The following is a 15,420-nucleotide window of genomic DNA, read 5'->3' as shown; positions in this document are numbered from 1 at the left end:
TCGTTCTCAAACCAGCTTGAAGAGCAAACTAAGATTCATGGACACCCATAGTTTTAATTTATTCAAATGTTTTTGCCATATAGTGTGTCATTAAGTTCCGTAATAAAACATTATACACTTAAGCTTATTTTAACATCACTGTGATTATACAGATCCAGTTTAATGGATTTGTTCATTATTTTATTTTGATTTCATTAAAGTAACAGCAGTAAATCTCTGGGGATAAAGTAAATCTCTAAACTTTTGCAAGAAAACTAGACGGATGGTCAGGAAATGCCTTCAGAATAGAAGTTATTTTCTTATAGCATTTTCTTTAATTAATTATTATTTAATTATATAATACAATATCCCATGGAACACTGGATTGCTAAATAGATTATATTTAGATAAATAGGACTAAAACAGTTGCACAAACAATTAGGAATTATTAGGGTTAGGGTTAGGGTTAAGGTGTGAGATCTAGGGTGTGAGGGTAACTTTAAATAAGGATAATTAAGGATCAACAAACAAATTCTAATAAATTCCATAAGTTAATAACACAAACAAATGTAGTTTTAAATCCTGCACATTTAATTTATTTACAAAAGAAAGAAAAAAACAATGAAAGCAGTGGGATTCAACTGAGATTTTGTTTAAAAACAAAAGCTGAGAGAAGTGTCTTCAGGCAACTTCCACCTCCACCATCGTGCAGAAATCTGGTTTTCTTTATAGAAAACAAGAGAAAACAACAAGTGGGTGTAACAAGTAAGAGAGGTGTCGAGAACAGACTGGAATAACAAGACATACTTTTATCAGGGTGTAATTGTGACCTCATGAATGCTGGTTTACTGGAATCCTCTGGAGTCTAAAGTCATGTGGTGGAAAAAAATCTCGCAGTGACCTCTACTGGACATTCAACAGGTTTTCTTCTTAGCAAAACCCAATCTGAAGTTTCATTTGTAATCCACCCTGGTTTGGTTTAAAACGTGTATTTGTTTACTTGCTTCATATTAAGATAAATTAGTTAGATGAGGCAGGATCACGTTACAGGAGTTTACATTTACATCTCGGCATTTAGCAAACGTCTTTATCCAAAGCGACTTACATTACACCTCACAAACCACCTCCTTGTTTCTACACTCACTGTCCAATTTATCATCTCCACTTACCATATAGAAGCACTTTGTAGTTCTACAATTACTGACTGTAGTCCACTTGTTTCTCTGCATGCTTTGTTAGCCCCCTTTCATGCTGTTCCTCAATGGTCAGGACCACCACAGACCAGGTATAATTTGGGTGGTGGATCATTCTCAGCACTGCAGTGACACTGACATGGTGGTGGTGTGTTAGTGTGTGTTGTGCTGGTATGAGTCGATCAGACACAGCAGCGCTGATGGAGTTTTTAAACACCTCACTGTCACTGCTAGACTATAGTCCAAAAGCAGCAATAGATGAGCGACCGTCTCTGACTTTACATCTACAAGGTAGACCAACTAGGTAGGAGTGTCCACTAGAGTGGATAGTGAGTGGACGTGGTAATTAAAAACTCCAGTAGCGCTGCTGTGTCTGATCGACTCATACCAGCACAACACACACTAACACACCACCACCATGTCAGTGTCACTGCAGTGCTGAGTCGGAATCATCCACCACCTAAATAATACCTGCTCTGTAGTGGTCCTGTGGGGGTCCTGACCATTGAAGAACAGGGTGAAAGCAGGCTAAAAAGGTATGTGGAGAAACAGATGGACTACAGTCAGTAATTGTAGAACTACAAAGTGCTTCTATATGGTAAGTGGAGCTGATAAAATGAACAGTTGTAGAAACACGGAGGTGGTTTTAATGTTATGGCTGATCAGTGTATATACAGTGGATTCAGAAAGTACGCATGAATGGATGTATATTAACAAATGAAATCAAGCAGACCAGGCAAAACATGCAATATCTTGGGTAAATGTTATAGTACACTGCATTTTCTTAACTTGAACTTCTAAGGTGTAGATTTTGTGAGTATGAATCTAAGGAACACTCAAGTAAAGTGCAAATACTTAAATCTGTACTTAAATACGCCATTGGGTGTCAGCAGAAGTCCATCTATCATATCTCTGCTCGACTTGCTCTGTTCTGCTGGTTTACACCACCACAGTGTTTCTTCAGCATGGGAGCTGAGCAAACAGTTGCCATGGCTCATGTGGTTTCCCTCCACTGTTCAACGTAAGCCATGTGATCAGAAATAGGCGTTCCTGTTCTGTTTAACAAAAAGAGGAACTCACCTTACAATGCAAACAAGCTTTACAGGTCTCCACGTAAACCAGGGTGTCAGGAGGCAAATTCTGTGAACAAAAAACATACTAAGGTAAGATCTGCTTTGAAAATATATATATGTATATATATAACATGATTTATTAACAAGAACAGAACAAAGTAGAAAGTGAAAGTAGTGCAAAGGTGGTGGGTGACAGGGAACATGTCGAGCTGTCAGTTAGGCAGAGGTTCCTTTATCCCACTGCTAAAACTTCAACTTGGCGGTTAATGAGTGACTGTGGTCTCTATTCTCTCCAGTTAGAAAACAGCCCAGGGCAAGACATGTGGAGCCAAAATTACAAAGCAGGCACTGTAGAACAATTCAATATGCAAAAGTGTGGGAAGAAAACCAGTGTTCAGGCACCTGCTTTTGTTATTTAGTATATTCCCTGTCCATTTATCTACTTTAAATGTAGACATAATGCCTCTTGTATATATATATATATATGAGCAAAAAGTAAGTGTTTGTAATGGTAAACAAATATACAGTATGTTGAAAAACTCAGTTGATTGGGAGCAAGTGTTCAATCACTAAATTAAAATGTATGCATGTAGTCAGTATAGTGAGCTGTAGATATGAATGGTTCCAACGTAAACACTTTAATATAACAGATGTTGCCATTGGCTGGGAACATCTAATCTAATGTGCAATAGAAAGCTTAAAACAGTAGTAAAATATACAGGGGTTGGACAAAATAACTGAAACACCTGGTTTTAGACCACAATAATTTATTAGTATGGTGTAGGGCCTCCTTTTGCGGCCAATACAGTGTCAATTGGTCTTGGAAATGACATATACAAGTCCTGCACAGTGGTCAGAGGGATTTTAAGCCATTCTTCTTGCAGGATAGTGGCCAGGTCACTACGTGATGCTGGTGGAGGAAAACGTTTCCTGACTCGCTTCTCCAAAACACCTTAAAGTGGCTCAATAATATTTAGATCTGGTGACTGTGCAGGCCATGGGAGATGTTCAACTTCACTTTCATGTTCATCAAACCAATCTTTCACCAGTCTTGCTGTGTGTATTGGTGCATTGTCATCCTGATACACGGCACCGCCATTGGATGCACATGGTCCTCCAGAATGGTTCGGTAGTCCTTGGCAGTGACGCGCCCATCTAGCACAAGTATTGGGCCAAGGGAATGCCATGATATGGCAGCCCAAACCATCACTGATCCACCCCCATGCTTCACTCTGGGCATGCAACAGTCTGGGTGGTACGCTTCTTTGGGGCTTCTCCACACCGTAACTCTCCCGGATGTGGGGAAAACAGTAAAGGTGGACTCATCAGAGAACAATACATGTTTCACATTGTCCACAGCCCAAGATTTGCGCTCCTTGCACCATTGAAACCGACGTTTGGCATTGGCACGAGTGACCAAAGGTTTGGCTATAGCAGCCCGGCCGTGTATATTGACCCTGTGGAGCTCCCGACGGACAGTTCTGGTGGAAACAGGAGAGTTGAGGTGCACATTTAATTCTGCCGTGATTTGGGCAGCCATGGTTTTATGTTTTTTGGATACAATCCGGGTTAGCACCCGAACATCCCTTTCAGACAGCTTCCTCTTGCATCCACAGTTAATCCTGTTGGATGTGGTTTGTCCTTCTTGGTGGTATGCTGACATTACCCTGGATACCGTGGCTCTTGATACATCACAAAGACTTGCTGTCTTGGTCACAGATGCGCCAGCAAGACGTGCACCAACAATTTGTCCTCTTTTGAACTCTGGTATGTCACCCATAATGTTGTGTGCATTGCAATATTTTGAGCAAAACTGTGCTCTTACCCTGCTAATTGAACCTTCACACTCTGCTCTTACTGGTGCAATGTGCAATTAATGAAGATTGGCCACCAGACTGGTCCAATTTAGCCATGAACCCTCCCACACTAAAATGACAGGTGTTTTAGTTATTTTGTCCAACCCCTGTACATTGAACTGTCACAATCATCTTTAATCTTACACCCCAACTATACACCTGTAAAAATTCATTCATTTATTGTCTGTTTTGCCACTGCTTCATCCTGGTCAGGGTCACGACAGTTCAGATTCACTGGGCAGAGGCAGAAAACACACTAGACAGGTTGCCAGTCAATCACAGGGCACACACACACAAACACACACACACACACACACACACACACACACACAAACATACACAAACATACACCAGGGAATCAAACACAGGCCCTTTTTGCAGTGCCACCCTGATGATGAGATTAGCTCTTAATTGATTTTTTTCTTTAAAGTTAATTTAGAGACAAAAGTGACAGAATTGAAAAGAAGCTGATAACCGATGCTGATGTTGCTGGACTATGATGTTTGCAGTAGCTCTTGTGATTGGCACATTAATATATTCAGCTCTTTTAAAGTCAAACACTGATAACCATGACTTTCAGTTAAGTAAATCGATTTAATGCAAACTATTTTTAGCATGGATTGTTCATTCAGTTCATTAAAAGGAACTACCAGATGTGGATTCCCTTCATGTTACTTTTTTTTAAACTGGGCAAAATTAAACATGACCATGCTTGTCAAATCTTGATAACTTACCATAAAAAACTTTGCATTGTGCTAACAGTTTATAAAATGCCATGAATTGGCCTGCATATAGTTAGATACCAAAGAATCTTAAACTAAGCTATGGAAAGGTCATTTAGAACAATGGCTGATGTTGCTCCATAAATATTTGATGTATATTTTAAATAAATGTAGTCATGACTATTAATCCAGTCACAAGACATTGGCCCTTATAATTTACTCCCACACAAATACAGTGGATTCTGAAATTATTAAGACCGGAAGCGCATTAAAGCAGCCAAATACAGGAGCATCCTTAAAGCAAATCTCCCCCACACAAACTCCCACTGGGGTGACAGGCTCAGGCATACAGCCAAAACAATACTGCAGTGGCTTTGGGGCAAGTCTCTGATTGTTTATGTGCGGCCCAGACTTAAACCCCATTAAAAATTTGGTTGGAGACCTAAAGAGGGCAGTTCACCAAGCTAGAAAGGATCTGATATGAAGGGATAAACTGCCCAAATGTAGGTGTGCGATGCTTGTAGAGATGCATCCAAATGCTACCATATGGGCTTTGAATAAAGAGTCTGAATACTATTGTACATAAAAAGTTCAGATTTTCGATTGATTGGTAAAAACAGCAATCAGATCCATTCAAAATTTAGGTCTGATCCTACCACAAAAATGGATGTCAGTCAATTGCAAATCATCACACACTCACACATCACACATCTCACTCACTTCTAACTATGGACAATTCAGGTGTGCCGAATATCCTTTCTGCATGTTGTTTGGAGGTAAAACAGACACAGGAAGAACTTGAAACAGTTACAGGCTACATTGCTGTCTGTGGTGGAAAGTGAGCCTAGCAGCATTACAGAGGAACAGGATACATCATCCACACCTGACTGTACTTCAATTTTCTGCGACCATGATACACTTCTATGCATCGGTGAATGTGCTTGATATGTAGCTCCATCAAACTGGCATGTGGGGGACATGGGCGTATTGCAAAAACTCAGCATAATAATCAAAACCCTCACCAAGGTTCTGATCAAATAGTCCAAGGTTGATAACAGGGCAGAAACTAGTGCTAATATGCAGCTTTGAAGTGTCATTGAATTGTCTGTTGAGTTTCTCCATGAGGACGCAGCAAGGACAGAATGTCGGCTGCTTCTCTGAATACAAACACAGTGATAGTCAAAAGAAAGGGTGCAGCATTTTTCTAAGAGTCTGATTGTGTAAGATATATGCAAGGAAGGCTTCAAGGAAGTATAAAATGTCTATTTATGATCTAGATGATCCACTACAGACTATTCAATGCCACTGCTTTATTTAAATTAGGGTTGAAATCCTGTAATTGGGTCAATAGCAAGAAACGTTCAGGACAGGTTGCCAGTCCACACACACACACACACACACACTTAGGACAATTTTAGTGGCTCCTGTTGGTCTGACTGCATGTCTTTAAATTTGAGGGCAGAAACCGGAGCACCCGGAGGAAACCCACACAGACACAGGGAGAACATGCACTCACACAGAGAGGAATCAAACCCAGGCAACAGTGCTACCCACTGTGCCAGCATGCTGCCCCCAACCACAGGGGCAGTGGTAGCCTAGTGGGTAGAGCTTTGGGCTGTCAATTGAAGGGTTGAGAGTTTGAATCCCAGCATTGACAGTGTCTGACCCTGCACTCTGACCCCAGCTTCCAAACAAGCTGGGATATGCGAAGGATGAATCCCATTGTACTGTACACCCGTATATGTACGTATATATGACAAATAAAGGCGTTCTACTCTATTAATTCCAGAATGTAGAATTTAATGCCTCCACAATCAAAGAAAGTTGGGTCAAAAGTGTGTTTACTACTGTGTTACATCAAGATTCCTGTTGATGACACTTTTTAATTGTTAGAGAACTGAAGATACTAATTGTTGCAGTTTTGCAAGTGGAACCATTGCCTATTCTTGCTTATTTTGCTTGACACAACAGTGCTTTCTTAATTAATGTTTTCATTTTGGTCAAAAATTTAAAAAGATCATCAGACTCCAAATATACAATATAAACTTTGTTTCATTTTGACTATTTTGATGTATTGACAAACACATATACCAATGTTCTCTTGCTATTACGTGTGACTTCTGGACCCTGGGCATGAGAATGTTCTCATGTAGCCTCTCCTGCATTGCAGAACTCATTGCAGAACAATGGGATTAGTTAAATGTTAACTGTAGACCAGCCGGCCATTAAAATGTGACTGCAGCAGCTTTAAAAAAGGAAGCTCCTCTCGAGCTGGTGGTTTCTCTGAGTGCTAAAGTTTCATCTGCTGCAGTTTTATTTTTGTGACACTTGTTTGTTCTGGCCAATTCAAAATACTTTTGGTGGGGTCTCTTGGTATGAGTCAGAGGATGTGTGATGGACTAAATTTAGGCTGCTATTAGTAGTAAGTAGACTCATATATAGTGACTTTGACTTTAGTGTTGTGGATTGGATTTTATATGGATAGAATGGATGGACTTCATCAATTTACACTTAATCACCTATAATGACAAACTGAATACATGTTTTTAGAGTTTTTTAAATATTAATTAATAATAAAACATTTAAATCCATCATTCACAAGAAGTATTCAGTTTACTGTGAGCAAGCGTAGTAGACCGCTGCATCACCACCCTTAAAGCCTCATGTACTGTTTTATATACTTGCCCTAAACTATTCCTTCCCACAGTTTGATCAGACATCTATAGACAGAACTTCATGATTTGGTTTTTAGTTCAGACAATGCAGTGTAAATTGTGGGCCCTTACAAACCATTATTGTTTATTGTATGTGAAAGTATATCATAGAACATTTGCTGGACAGACTAGAACTAGACAGACAGGATTATGTGAATATGATTTTATGATTTAATATGGTAAATAAAATAACACACAGCAAATAAACAAGAAACTTTAAAGTGCCAATCACAATTATAGCTGCACAGATAAGAATGTTGATTGATAATTAACACTTTACAATTAACACTTTAATATAACGTTTCAAACAACATGAGGCAAATCCACAGTACAGGTGCATCAGGTGCAAACAGCGTTATCAAAGAGGAACTGTGGTCACAACTGGAGACTCACTAACTGGAATATATGACCACAAAACACCCACTAAACTGAATAGGGGCCTCTGTGAGCCGGTCTCAGCAAAGAGCGTACAGCATTACAAATCTAAAATTTATGACAGGGCTGCCATTCAGACACCATTTACTGTATATCAAATGCCAGTGTGTGAAAACACAAGTTTGTAGGAGCACAAAACCCCTGGTAAAAATATATATACAATTTAAGCCAGTTTTTATTGGATGAATTATGTCTGAGAAAAGCCGAAGACCTCAGGAGCCAAATGTGAAGTACGTAAAGAACTATCAAGAGCCGTATAGGTGGCACATTGGTAGAACACGCTAGCACAGCAGAGCTGACATTTCACACTTGATCTCAGTTCGAAACTCGCACCTTGAACTCAGTTCGAAACTCAGCTCTGCCAGCTCCGGCTGTGCTGGGCGGCTACGTGAACAATGATTGACTGTTGTTCACACAGGGTGGGGAGCCAGATAGGGACCTTATAACTGGTGCAATTACGACCTCTGCTGGCTGATTGATGGCGTCTGCACAGAGTCGCGGAATAATGCGTTGATCAGGGTGTGGCTCTCTGTACACAAAGCTAATTCACATATGAACTCACCTCGTGCAGGTAAAAATATGCAATCGGCTACTACACATGTGTCTGTCTCGCTCTTCTCAATCAGCAGTGAAGGTCAGCATCAGTAGTAATGCGTAATACAGTCGGGTGATTGGATACGACTAGATTGGGAGAAAAATTGGGGGGGGAAGAAGATCCCTAATGGTATGGATCTCTTGCGTAATGTAACGTCATGTATGTCTGCATTTCAGTAGTTTCTATCAATTTTGTACATAGTGTTATTTATAGTATTTAGTGTTATTTCAGTGTATATTATAGCCTTTGTTATTTTATATTATTTTTTAGTTGTTCGATTGTTTAGTTCTATTCAGAGAGTAACAGCTCACTTGGTATAGCACCTGTGCTAAGAGATTAACTTTAATCATGGCTCTTTCATAAACAGTGCTTGGAGGTGTTGCCAAAAATGAAAGTTAGCTGTGTTTATCATCTAGCAAAATCGTACAGTAAAGCGCCAACATCATTGTTAGACAAGGGTTTTAAATTGTACATGTCTAGCTATGTCTTCAATTACGATGGTGATCAGCTTCAAAGGCTCCCAAGATTCACCAGCGTTGTTTCATTAGCTACTACAAGCACATTACTTACAGTATAAATACTGAATTAAATAATGGCAGTGGCCTGTTTCAGCAGGAAAATGTTCAGGAATGGTTTGGGGAACATAAAAAAAGAGTTCAGGGTGATGGTTTGACCTGCAAATTCCTTAGATCTCAATTAAATCGATCATCACATCATGTGGAATGTGCTGGACAAACAAATCCAGTCCATGCTTCGGTGAGTCAGAGCTGTTTTAGGGATGATTGGTATGTGTTGTGTGTGTGTGTGTGTGTGTTACCGATTTAAAATGCATTATTCAATTTCAGCTGCTTTATAATCTTTCTAAATGGGGTCTATTAGCCAGAAGATGTGCAGCGCCTGTCTTTCACAATAGTGCTTGCTGTTCTTTACCAGCCTCAGTGCCCAGCCATACAAATGCTTGTTTGATTGAATGGGCACAAATTCCCAGTCTTGTGAGAAGCCTTCTCAGAAGAGTGGCTGTTGTTAAAGCTGAAAAGATCACATATATTTTATTAGCAGTTGTTTTTGAAATGGGGTCCAGCAGGCTCATGGTCAGGTGTCCAAATACTTTTGGCCATATAGTGTAGGAGAGATATTCAAACGCCTAAGGTTCTCACCATGTGAAACATGTTATTGAGGCCTGCTGCTGAAAGCACACATGCTAGTTTCGTTTCCTGCCACGGGCCGAGCAGAACGCAGTCGTTTTCTGTCACTTGGTGTACTGAGAAGAGCCGTGCTGAACACAACACAACATGGCTGTACTGCTGCTGTAGCTCGTGCTGGTGGAGAGCAGCAGCGTAACCCTGGGGAGGTAAATGCCCCGAAGCTGGAGGTGTGTTTACTAGTCCAGGTGTGCCGCGGTTGTCAGGGTGCCGTCGCCATGATTACGTCCTGTAACATGAGACTGGATGAGGGAGTGGTGTGGTAAAGGTGAGAGGGGGAGGGGAAAGCAGGAGAGACACAGAGAGAGTCAGACCGAGACAGATTCATTTTCATAGGACAACAATCTTACTGGTGTTGCTCCAAACAGGCTTTTCTGGTAGAACCCAAAACATTAACTGATGCGCCGGCGTATACAGACGCCTGGGATTATACAGTGGGAACATGACTGACTGAAGCCACTATGTAGTGATTGTATAGCTAAAAATCTATAAAGTCGTTGATTCTGCGCCAGGTAATGTTGGCATTTAATGATCTTATTTACACCCATTAGGACAATAGTTAGAAGAAAATTGCTTTTTCTGCTAATTCCTTTGTGCTGTAGGTGGAATTTTTTGTGCTTTGTGAAGAGTGTCATGTATCAGGAGATACATTTTTGTCTCTTTTTTAATAATAATTGGTAATACATTGGTAAATGGTAGATTTTGTGGTAATAAACACCACACCGAGTATGCAGTTTAGCTGGTTTTATGGTGTAATAGTGTACAACATGAGGCTGAATTGTAATGTATTGCTCAGTGTGTACAGTGTCATGTGATGTCGAAGGTCTTGATCATCGCTGAAGGTCTAGTACATCGTTTATGTACTAATAATATAATAATACATATAATAATTAATTATATATTTAATAATATTAGATATTATATATTGGATTGGACCATTAACAAAAACATCTTGTTAAAAAAATGTCCATTACAACAGAACAAAGCAAAACATCAATTATTATTATTTAACTATATTTAAATTATGCAAAAGTGTGTGAAGCATGTTTAATAATAAAATGTTCATTTAAAATACACCTGAAAAATATGTAATATAGCCAAACGTACATGAACACCCAGTCTCATTATTGGGTTCAAGTGTTTCAGAAACCCTCACTGCTAACAATACTCTCAACTTTGTGGCAGCACAAAGCATGACTTTTGTGTAAGAACTCCAGAGTCATGTACAGCCCTGACCTTAACCCTGCTGAAGATCTTTCTGATGAATTGGAACGTCCAGTATGAGTCAGGCCTTCTTATCAAGTGCTCTTTTAAATGAAAGGGCATGATCTCTGACAGAAACATCTGAAAAATTGTAGACAGGTTTCCCATTAATGGATACTTTCAGCATAATAATGAGCAATAAGACATTTAGACATCAAACTCAAATAGGCAGTGGCTTTCAACGATGGTAGAATGCTATTAGGGGACTCAGTGTTTGTCTAGAAAACATGTCCCACACAATCACACCACCATGAGCAGCCAAAGCCTTTAACACAAGGCAGCTTGGGTCAATGGCCTTGACAAATTGTGACTTTACTGTCTGCATAGCACAGCAGATAATGAGATTCATTCATCACCTACAGGAGTGGACGCCAATGTGGTCTTCTGCACATATATTCATTCTTAGGTTTACTTTATACTACATATAAATCTTTTGTAAGTGTTTAAACTGCTGATTGCAAAGGTGATTGTATATTACCGGTAGTTAAATTGGGGGTTTCAACCTTTTCCTGCTTGAGCCCCACACAACCACCAGCAAAGGTTTCCATAGACCCCCAGAACATTAAACCAACCCAAACATTTATTATTGAAATTAAGCCTCAATAAATGGTCAGAAATAGTACCGTAATCCAAAAAAAAGTTACTGAAAATGTTAAATCATTAACATCATAAGAGAAAATGTCTACTTTATGAAAAAGAACTTTGTATTGCTTGATTCCTAAACCAATTTGATTAAAAGTAAAAACAATTTTAGTGGACAGTTGCATCAAAAGTAATCAAGATTCTATGAATTAAAAATGGTTTTTAAACAGCATTGACCTGAGAATAGGTACAATTTTCTTTACAATAATGTTAGATACTATGAAGTGATTGCTGCTAAAGTTGGCTCGCTAAGCTTGTAAATAATTGGATGTACTTTTTGTAAATTTTACCACGGTCTGTTAGATAGTGTTTGTTACTTGATGTTAGGTTTGCTTTTTAGGATCTGATGATGGGAGGCAAATCACTTGTCCATGTGTTTGGTTGCCCAGGACAAACAAATGTTGTGTCCGGGCTCAGTAATTGCCCAGCAGACAAGTGACTAAGTGACTATTGCCATTAACATCTATTAAATCTACACTTACTCACCCATAATGCTGCAGTGAAATATATTAAACTAAAATCTCTTATTCACAGAATTATTCAGACCCTTTATTCAATAAATTCATTTGGTTGCAATTACAGCTGCAGGTTTTCTTGGATACATCTCAACAGGCTTTGCACATCTGGGTTTGGGCAGTTTATACCATTCTTAATGGCAGATCCTTTCAAGCTTTGTCAGATTAGAACTGTCATCTTCAGGTCTCTCCTGTTTGATGGGGTTTAAGTTTGGGCTTTGTCTGGGCCACTCATGGACATTCACAGACTTGCCATTCCAGTGTTGTTTTGGTTGTTAAAAGGTGAACCTTTGCCCCTGTCTGAGTTTGCTTTCACTCTTGCTTTGCCCCTGTCTCTGTCACTAAGAATAACCTCATTAGCCAGTATTGGCATTTGCCAGGTGATGAGCAGTGCTTGTTTTTACCAGATATAGATTTTGCTGTCTGCCTAAAGAGTTAAATATACATTTTATCAGACCAGAGAACCATTTTGCTGTTAAGTTCTTTACTTGCCAATTAGCAAACTCTTAGCAGGCTGTCATATGGATTTAACAGTGGCTCCAAACTTGTTTTGTTACAAAGGCTACTACTAAAGTCCTCCCAACTATTTTGGAGTGACCATTGGGTTCTTTCTTACCTCCCTGACCAAAGCCTTCTTGTCCAGATGTGGTTTGGCCAACATTGGGAAGGTTCCAGATTGCACCAAGCTTTTTCCATTTCAAAATTATTAGGCCACTGTGTGCCTTTCCAAACTATGTCCAATTAATTTACATTTCAACAGGTGAACTCTAATAAGTTCTAGACACTTATCAAGAGTAATTAAAGCCTGTGTAAGTGTCTTTTGATTTTTAATTAATTCAATAATTACCTAAAAATGTATAGCATGAATTTTCATGGTATATTTAGCTTTAATTGCTTCATAAACATTTTAAGGTGTGACCGAAAATTATCAAGCACTGGAATTTTGGGGAAGCAATGAGGGCACAATCCCAAATACCTTTACACTCCTAGGCCCTCAAGCACTGGACACCACAGGGTCACATTTCAGCAACCTCAACAAAGTATATACTAGAAAAGATTACAGGGCCAGTTGAATGACACTCCCTAGGGGTTTTCTTTTATTTTCTTATGATTTTACCTTTATTTGAGTCTTGAGCATGGAGATACAGGACAGCTCTGCACTGGACTGTATTCTGCTGCACTGGTTCTCAGTCGTATCTACAAAGTGTGAGTGTGGCTGCAGGTTCTCATACCAACCAGTCAACAGGTTCACTTATCACCGGTGATTAGAATGAGAACAGCTGATTAAAAAGGTGTATTAGGTTTAAAGTTTTAAAACCATTTAGGCCCATTGTGGGCAAGATAAATACCAGATTCTACCATATTTTGCATGTCCTGCCATGTTTTCAAACCATAGGTTTTGAAATGAATGCTAATCATAAGTGCAGGCTCGGTAGATATTTCTTATTTTAACCTTGCCAAATGTAGATGTGGGGGTTTTATCTGCTTTTCTTTCTATAAAAAATGTACATACAAACAAGGATCTTTGATGTAATTTACATCTTTTGATTGGTTAGGACAGAGGCATGTGTAGCACTTAGTTACATCCCAATTACTATAAGTCTATTCATTGTTTTTTTTTTTTTTTTCAATCTTTTTAAAGTTTGCCATTTTGGAAGTGGGATTTTTGGCCATTTTTGGATTCTACTTCTCATGATGTGCCGTACTTTTTTATTCGAAGACAGATCTGGACTTAAATTCCTCATAATATCCCCATGGCCTCCGAAAGAGGATGGAGGTCCCTGATGAGTCTGGTTTTTCTCAAGGTTTCTCTACTATAATATTTAGGGAGTTTTCCTGCCACTGTTGCCCTCAGCTTGCTCATTAGAGGTTTTTGTATCTGGACTCTGTAACGTTGCTGTAACAATAATAACCATTGTAACAAGCGCTGTACAAATAAATTTGACTGGACTAAACTTGATCTAACACTGTATACAGATATGTGACAGACAAGTGAAAAACAATTTAGTTTTTTAGTAGGTTCTAATTCATGGTTTTCCATCAATTTATTATTAGTATTTTTGAATCTACAGTCCCTTCAAATTGGCACCCGCTGAAAACATGAATAAAACATTTTTGTTTATTATTTTTTTTGTCTTGAAGTACATACCCATGTATATTTTTAGTTAATCTGAGCAATTAGAAACACTTTAATGGTCAGCCATGACTTCCTATTTTACTGTGGTATCAGATGACACATATCCCATATTTTTCTTACCCACCAATCACAGTATAAAGGCTGAATAATTCTGTTATGATGTGCAACATGATTGTTGAGCTGCACAAATTAGGAAACACTTCGGTAACAGCTAAAGAGATACAAATGAACATTTTACAACCCTGGCAAAAATAAACAAGTTTAAAGCACCTGGGGAATCTGCCTATAACAGGATTTATGTCTGTGTATGTCTGTACAGTGCAGAGGATGGTTTGGTTGGCCAAGGAATCTCTAAAGATTAAGGCTGGTGAACTGCCCTCATTAGTTAAATCTTGGGGTCAGAACTACAATCAGACATCTACATAACCTAAAGTTGTTTGGGAGGGTTGCCAGAAGTGAAGCCTCTAATTTCAAGGACTTAAAGGTTTTCCAGTCCTTACTGGAACTCAGTGAGACCATGTTCTATGATCACATAAGAGCAACATAGAGCTTTTTGGCAACAAGCACCAGAAGTGGCTTTGGCACAGACACAAAGATGGCCATGCAGAAAAAAACAGCATCCCCACTGTGAATGTGGTGGTTAACCATTGACGTGTGGGGTGTTTTTGTCTTCCAATGGCCCTGGACAAATTGTTTGAATACATGGTATCTGGAGTCCATCATGGGCAGATATTAAATCAAAACCTGACTGCATTAGCAAGCGAGCTTAAATTGGACCGTGGTTGGATATTCCAGCAGGACCATAATCCAAAATACATTTTAAAATCAACACAAAACGATTTTATTGCCCACAAAATCAAGATTTTGCAGATGGTCAAAATATTTTGGCTCACTTGTATATACGGGATAACTAAATCATGGGACTGAACTATGACTCAACATGATAGTTCAGTAGCACAAAATTAGCTCAGACCTTGAATTTTATTTATTATTAGCTTAAAGCCAGTAGACTGTGCTGCTGTTCATTTATAAAATACGCCTGCTTGTTTGTATTGATTTTGTATTCCTGTTTTATTGAAAATTCATTTTAATGA

The sequence above is a fragment of the Trichomycterus rosablanca genome, chromosome 15, assembly GCF_030014385.1.
Source record: "Trichomycterus rosablanca isolate fTriRos1 chromosome 15, fTriRos1.hap1, whole genome shotgun sequence".
Taxonomy (NCBI): Eukaryota; Metazoa; Chordata; class Actinopteri; order Siluriformes; family Trichomycteridae; genus Trichomycterus; species Trichomycterus rosablanca.
Note: the sequence above shows the minus strand (reverse complement) of the source record.